Below are 8,435 nucleotides of genomic sequence, written 5' to 3'. Positions count from 1 at the left end.
TGGTTTTTTTTTTTTATTTCTCTTTGTCATGTTTTGTCTTGTTTATTTTTGTTGTCTCATCCCAGCATTTTGTTTGCTTTTGTGGTGAATAATGAAATTATCATAATCTTGTTTATTATAATAATACTTTTTAATTAAGTGTGGCGGGTAGCAGAATCAGATGGCTTTGTGTCTTTGTTAAAAATCATTTTCATCATCATCATTATTCAATTTTAAAAAACTTACCGTTCTGCTGCCCTTATAGCAATAAAAAAAAACAAAGCTAGTGTCTAACCCTAATGTTTAGATTTGCTTTTCATTCTTTCGGGGTCAATAAATTAAGTACCAGTCAAGTACTGAGGTCAGTGTGTGCTGTCCGGAGCAGTTCTTGAGTTTATTGGCCCACTCCCCGAGCAATACAACCTATACACGCTTATACGGCAGACTCCTGCTTATACGCTCACTCTGTCTTTTCAAATAATCAATCATCTCCGGTATCCTATACAACCAAGTATCCTATACACCATCCCAATACAAATCCCTCCGATGCTCATACTGCTCTTTTCCGTATCATCCATGTCCCATCATCACATATATAATCTTCACCACCACCACCACCACCACCACCACCACCATCATCATCATCATCATCATCATCATCATCATCATCATCATCATCTTCATCATCATCATCATCTTCTTTTCTTCTTCTTTCTTTTTCTTCTTCGTCATGGACATCGTCATTATCTTCATCAAAAAGAAGGCGGCGTGCTAGCAGAATCGTTAGCACGCAAGGCGAAATGCTTAGCAGTATTTCGCCCGTCGCTCCGTTCTGAGTTCAAATTCCGCCGAGGTCGAATTTGCTCTTCATCCTTTCGGGGTCGATAAATTAAGTACCAGTTGAGTACTGAGGTTGATGTAATCGACTATCCCCCTCCCCCAAATTTCAGGCCTTGTGCCTATAGTAGAATGGATTATCTTTATCAAAAAGGCGGCAAACAGGCAGAATCATTTGCACACCGAGTAAAATGTTTAACAGCATTTCGTCCGTTCAATGTTATGAGTTCAAATTTCGCCAAGGTAGACTTTGCCTTTCATCCTTTCGGGATGGACAAAATAAGTAGCAGTTGAACTCTGGGGTCGGTTACATCGATCCCGTCCCCCTCTCCCGAAATTGCTGGCCTTGTGTCAAAATTTGAAACTGATATTATCGTCATCAAAACGTGAGCTGGCAGAATCGTTAGCATGCTGGACAAAAAAGCTTAGCGGCATTTCTTCTGGCTTTACGTTCTGAGTTCAAATTCCACCTTAGCTTGGCTTTGCTTTTCGTTCTCTCGGAGTCGATAAAAATGAGTACCGGTAAGCACAGCGGTTGATGTAATTGACTGACCCCCTCCTCTAAAATTGCTGGCCCTGTGCCAAAATTTGAAACTATTATTATCTTCAACATCATTATCTATTTCTTTATTGCCCACCGGGGGCTAAACATAGAGGGAACAAACAAAGACAGACAAAGGGATTGAATCGACTGCATCGACTCCAGTGCGTAACTGGTACTTATTTAATGAACCCCGAAAGGATGAAAGGCAAAGTCGACCTCGGCGGAATTTGAATCCAGAACGTATCGGCAGACGACATACCTATATCTTTACTACCCTCAAGGGGCTAAACATAGAGGGGACAAATAAAGACAGACAAAGGGATTAAATCGACTGCATCGACTCCAGTGCGTAACTGATACTTATTTAATGGACCCCGAAAGGATGAAAGGCAAAGTCGACCTCGGCGGAATTCGAACCCAGAACGTAACGGCAGACGACATACCGCTAAGCATTTCGCCCGGCGTGCTAACGATTCTGCCAGCTCGCCGCCCTCCAACATCATTATCATCATCGTCAACAGTAACGGTAGCATCATTGTCATCGCATCATCAAATTTCTTTTCATTACTAGTTTCATGCTATCTAGTGCTTTGTTGTTTTCCTCTCATCCATTTGCTATCATCAGCTCTTAGTCTACGATAAAAGTGAAGTCTAAAAATACACATTTGAAACTTAAAGGTGTAACTGTGATATCAGTTAGATATAAAACTATTTGTGACACCCAATCTTGGGCCTTTCTCTATAAGACATTAATGTATTGCATCTGAAACTCTTCACTTCGGAGTTTTCTTCCAAAATTTCCTTCCTTTTGATATCATCTCTATGGCTTCACTTCTATCTTTCTTCCTCATATTTCCAAATTACTTCCTATCATGTAAACTACTTACTTCCGCAGCATTTTTCCTTTTATTTTCTTATGTTTTTTTTTTTAATTTAAGTTTTTTTTATTAATAGGCACAAAGCCAATTTTTGTACCAGAAGAAAACTAATGCTTACGTTATCGCCCCTTCAGATTTGAAAAGCAAAGCTTGCTCCCATGAGATTTGAACACAGAATGTAGCAGGATGAAATTGACAACGGAAAGGCATTGAATCCAAGTCTCTGGCGGCTTCTACCAACATAATTACCTTTCTTTTGACGACACACACAACAAATAACTAGCAGAGGGTGAGGATACATATAATGGAATCTACTTTCATTATATTACTAATATCTATTTCATTGACTTTAGAAAGATAAAGATAAAGGCGATCTAGGCAAAACTGGAACTAAGAATCCAAGAAAACGAAACTAAATAGCAATTGTATTTTTTTCGCCATATGTACCACTCTAATTTCGGAAGAATCACTCCAAATGAGTTTAAATAACAATACATTTTTTAGCATTTTCATTTGTCCACATTATCAAGATAGTGTGCAGTATTTTAAATCCCTCAAGGGAGCGAACTGGCAGAATCGTTAGCACGCCGGGCGAAATGCGTAGCCGTATTTCGTCTGCCGTTACGTTCTGAGTTCAAATTCCGACGAGGTCGACTTTGCCTTTCATCCTTTCGGGGTCGATAAATTAAGCACCAGTTACACACTGGGGTCGATGTAATCGACTTAATCCGTTTGTCTGTCCTTGTTTTTTGTCCTCTGTGTGTTTAGCCCCTTGTGGGTAGTAAAGAAATAGATATTTCGTCTGCCGCTACGTTCTGAGTTCAAATTCCGCCGAGGTCGACTTTGCCTTTCATCCTTTCGGGGTCGATAAATTAAGCACCAGTTACACACTGGGGTCGATGTAATCGACTTAATCCGTTTGTCTGTCCTTGTTTTTTGTCCTCTGTGTGTTTAGCCCCGTGTGGGTAGTAAAGAAATAGATATTTCGTCTGCCGCTACGTTCTGAGTTCAAATTCCGCCGATGTCGACTTTGCCTTTCATCCTTTCGGGGTCGATTAAATAAGTACCAGTTACGCACTGGGGTCGATATAATCGACTTAATCCGTTTGTCTGTCCTTGTTTGTCCCTTCTGTGTTTAGCCCCTTGTGGGTAGTAAAGAAATAGATATTTCATCTGCCGCTACGTTCTGAGTTCAAATTCCGGCGAGGTCGACTTTGCCTTTCATCCTTTCGGGGTCGATTAAATAAGTACCAGTTACGCAATGGGGTCGATATAATCGACTTTGTCTGTCCTTGTTTGTCTGTCCTTGTTTGTCCCTTCTGTATTTAGCCCCTTGTGGGTAGTAAAGAAATAGGTATTTTAAATCCCTCAACTGGTCTCTAAATCAATATCGAGAGAAGATAGCTATTCATAATAGTGTGACGGACCTGAACCTGAGAAATGCAGTTAATAGTTGTCACTACTACTCTTATAATCCGTAACAATGAGGTTTAAAACTCAACGTCCGCGAGCTCACTTCGTTCTATAGATTTGATATGTTAGTTGACTTATTACGTGAAAACAAAGGTATTCAGCCAGGCTCTCAATAAGTCAACAGACATCCAGAATCGGCTGCATCATCCACTATTCTCCACTATATTACATAGCCTTCGTAGCTTCCTATATTGCAGTATTCTGAATGGACGCAAAAGCAGTATTTTTTAATGAGTGAGTACATAGCAAGTTATAACGTTCATTTTTCCTGGAAGTCGTTTAGAATGTGTTGAAGATTCAGCTCAACAGGAGAATAAGGATCAACCAATATATTGTGATACATATTCATCTCATTTGTTAACTGGAAGCGTAAGAACAGTAACAATCGTTTTTGTTGCTCCTTCACCAGTATATTATATCACGTTGAAAGCACCGGTTCTCGTCCGATCACCGAAGTTAAGCAACATCGAGCCTAGTTAGTACTTAGATGGGTGACCGCTTGGGAAACCTAGGTGCTGTAAGCATTCTATTTTTAGGTGCAGGAGTGGCTGTGTGGTAAGTAGCTTGCTTACGAACCACATGGTTCAGGGTTCATTCCCACTGCGTGGTACCTTGGGCAAGTGTCTTCTACTATAGCCTCGGACTAACCAAAACCTTCTGAGTGGATTGGTAGACGGAAACTGAAAGAATCCCGTCGTATATTGTGTATATATATATATATGTATATATATATATATATATATATATGTACTATATGTATATATATATATATATATATATATATATATATATATATATATATATATATGATGTATGTATATGTGTGTATATGTTTGTGTGCCTGTGTTTGTCCCCCAACATCGCTTGACAATCGATGGTGGTGTGTTTACGTCCCTGTAACTTAGCGGTTCGAAAAAAGAGACCGATAGAATAAGTACTAGGCTTCCAAAGAATAAGTCCTGGGGTCGATTTGCTCGACTAAAGGCGGTGCTCCAGCATGGCCGCAGTCAAATGACTGAAACAAGTAAAAGCGGGAAAAAAACAGTAAAAGAGAAAGTACGTTATTTTATCGAATCCGAACGGGTTTAAAGAAAGTTAACCTCGGCAGGATTTGAACTCAGAACGTAAAGTGCCGGAAGGAACGCTACCGAGCATTATTGTTCTACGTGCTAATGATTCTGCCACTTCACCGTCTTAGACCATATACTGACGAAACTAAATACCAAAACGTCTTTATTCCAATGCTCTGCTGGTTCTTTCTGCATACCGGGGTACATAGTGTGACACTGGAATTTCTTTCTTTCTGTCATAGAAACAGGATTTATGAAATGGCAGAAGAGAAGGCATGGCGGACAAAAGAAAAATGCAAAGATGTATGAAGAAAGAATGTAAAAGAAAGATCGAAAGAAAAGATGAATAAAGCGAAAGAAAATGTGAAAGAAAAAAATGGAAGAAAATGGGAAATGTGTAAATGATAAAAGAAAAAGATACCAAAAACAATTAGTTATGAAGTAAAAAAAAAATTATATTAAAAAAATTGTAAATTGAAATATAACAAAAGAAAAACAGGATTGCGATATAAGCGTAAAATGAAGAGAAAGTGAGGCAAACGGTCTGGAAGAGAAGCAAAAGAAGTGGCTGGAATAAGAAGCTGGCAAGACAATTAAAACTGTGTGGGTGTTCGGCAGCAGTCTTTAGACTGTCTGGCTGGAGAGAGGGAGAGAGAGAGAGAGAGAGAGAGAGAGAGAGAGAGAGAGAAAGAGAGAGAGATGCTCCTGTGTTGGAAGCAGCAATTGACTGCAAATCAATGTTGTCTGTGAAAACAGGTAAACACTTAGATCAAAGTAAACCGAAGACAGGAAACGAAACCGTACAATAACAGTGGGCCTCGGCTCCACTCTCCTAAGGACCGAATCAGTTTTACTTCTGTGTTATTTCATTTCTCTCTTTCCCTCTCCTCTCCCCCTCTCTCTCTTACTATCTATAAATATATATATATATATATATATAATATATATATATATATATTGATATATTATATACATATAACATACATATATATATTACATGTGTCTGTCTGTCTGTCTCTATCTCTATCTCTCTCAACTATACTCTCTCTTTTTGTATGTGTATATAATATATATATATATATAATATATATATATATATATATATATATATATATATATACATACGTATCTAGATAGATATACATATGTGTATACATGCATTCATATGTGTGTAGGAGTGTGTATGTGATGTGGGAATGTTTATGTTTGCGCGCGTTTTTATATGTATGTGCGTGGGTGTGACTGTAGTATGTGTATGCGTATACCTGTGTAACTCTGCACTGCGTATCTTCTATATAAGTGTTTGTGTGTGTAGATAGATAGATAGATAGATAGATAGATAGATAGATAGATAGATAGATGTGTGTTTGTATGTTCTTTTGTATGTTTTAGCTATTATCGTGAAGTCTTGGCTGGAGCACCACTTTTGTGTATATATGCATTCATTAGTATCTGTGCATGTGTGCATATGGGTATACATACACGTGCCTACACAAACACATACATAAATACTCACAGAACTTCATAATTACATACATGCAATCATACATGCAAATATATAAAAAAAAACACATGCATACATAAACACATACAAACACAACGTGCATCCGAACACGTACACACGCACACACATATATAAATGTTTCCACGTTGTGTATATGTACATATATATATGAATGCGTACATGTATGTGTGGATATAAAACTATCATATATATACATATATATATATTATATATAATATATATATATATATATATATATATATATATATATGCAATATATACATATATGCAGACAAAATACATACATACACACATAAATACATACATACATATATGCATACATATATGCATACATACATACATACATACATACATACATACATACATACATACATACATACATACATACATACATACATGCAGTTGGTCAGTGGATGTCAGAGCTAGCCCTCACAGTTTCGTATTCCTATATTATGACTATCTGGTTATTTCGTTAAAAATAGTCTTTCCGTTCCAGCACTGGGATTTCGTTAGTTATTGCAATTCAGTCCCAGCTCAGTGGTTTCCATCTTTATTTATTTATTTATCCTAAATCGTTCTGCTGTAGGAGAGAGTTTGGAGGTAATTAGCTAATCGTTTGTTACCCAGTGATTGCTTGAAGTTATGTTATTACACGGCTTGTTACATATTTGAAGAGGAATGGCAAATGTGAGCAGAGAAACAGCTATGAACACATTGATAAACCTTAGTTTTGGAGAAGAAGCGTATCTAATGCGTGTAGACATCCATCGATACATTGGTATAAACACACAGCGGCGCATGCACGCACGCACACGCACACACACACACATACACATACACATGCCACACAAATACACAGAACCGGAAACACACTCAGGCACGCTCGCGTACATACATGCGAGTATTTATGTATGTAGGTATATGTATGTGTATGCATATGTTTGTGTGGCTCTGTATGAGTGTGTATACATGTGTGCGCGTACTCCCTCCGTTTTTTATTCTTTTTTTTCCCATATCAATCCTTTCTGTCGAAGAGCGTAGGCTCGAAACGGCGAAGACTTATCCATTCTTCCCGATCGTAAAAGTAATACATTTGGTTCTTGTTGTTCCTCATCTATCTTCGTCTTTTTTTTTCTGTAAATTATATATATATATATATATATATATATATATATATATATTTGGTTATTTTGTAGCGGTACTGAATTTTACAATTTGTAAATGATAATGATAATTTCTTTCATAAACTTTATAAAAAAATATTACATATATATATATGTGTGTGTGTGTGTGTGTGTATACACATATACATATATATATAAAGAGAGAGGGAGAAAGAGAGAGAGAGATAGATGTGTGTGTGTGCGTGTGTGTGTGTGTGTGTGTGCGTGTGTGGATGTGTATGGGTGAGTGTGTGGGTGAGTGTTGGTGGGTGAATGCGTGATAATGTGTATGCGCACATAAACATAGGACACACTTTCGACAGGAAAGTTCAGAAGTTTGGTTCGCTATCACGCAATCTCGGGTTCAATCACTCTACGAAGAAGATGCTCCAGTATGGACATAGTCGTACTGACTAAATTAAGCAGAAAGCTCGAACAAATAACTCAAAGCATTCTTTCTGACGTTCTAAAACTTCTTCCATTACGCCGCCTTACCGTTTGTACCATTTGGTTAAGTACCAGGTTAGTCGTGAGAGCTATTGGTAATATAACCAATACAATCTGTTACGTATTTGAATCGTCGTTGACGTTCCTGACGCGCCCACTAGGCTAACCTTAGTGATAAGGGCAAAAAGCAACGGAGGATGAAAACCAGCAATGGGTCACTGGTTGTCTTATATTAGTGCACAGGGACCAAGCATTATTCAGGCCACTGGTAATGACGGACCCTTAGTTCTAATCAGAATATTCATCTAAAAGATAGAACTAAAATTCAAAATACTGGGTTGTCCGGAAAGTTCGTGCCGATTTTTAAAGGAAAGAAAAAGGTCAATAAATACTTGCCATTACATTTTTAATCAACCAAATATGAACCATTTTGTTGCACAATGCGTCTCCATCTATCTTTTAACTTGAAAACACCCTCTTCCCAGAACTGAGGTGGTTTCATTGCGAAAAATTCATCAA

At 37.8% G+C, this 8,435-nt stretch overlaps 1 pseudogene; it reads left to right on the top strand.

The window, feature by feature from the left end:
- Positions 1 to 4,119: 4,119 nt before the first annotated feature.
- Positions 4,120 to 4,235, top strand: LOC115211263 (annotated as a pseudogene).
- Positions 4,236 to 8,435: the final 4,200 nt, after the last annotated feature.

This window comes from Octopus sinensis, linkage group LG4 (genome assembly GCF_006345805.1).
Source record: "Octopus sinensis linkage group LG4, ASM634580v1, whole genome shotgun sequence".
NCBI classification, from domain to species: Eukaryota; Metazoa; Mollusca; class Cephalopoda; order Octopoda; family Octopodidae; genus Octopus; species Octopus sinensis.
This window is presented reverse-complemented; position numbering and strand designations above follow the sequence as displayed.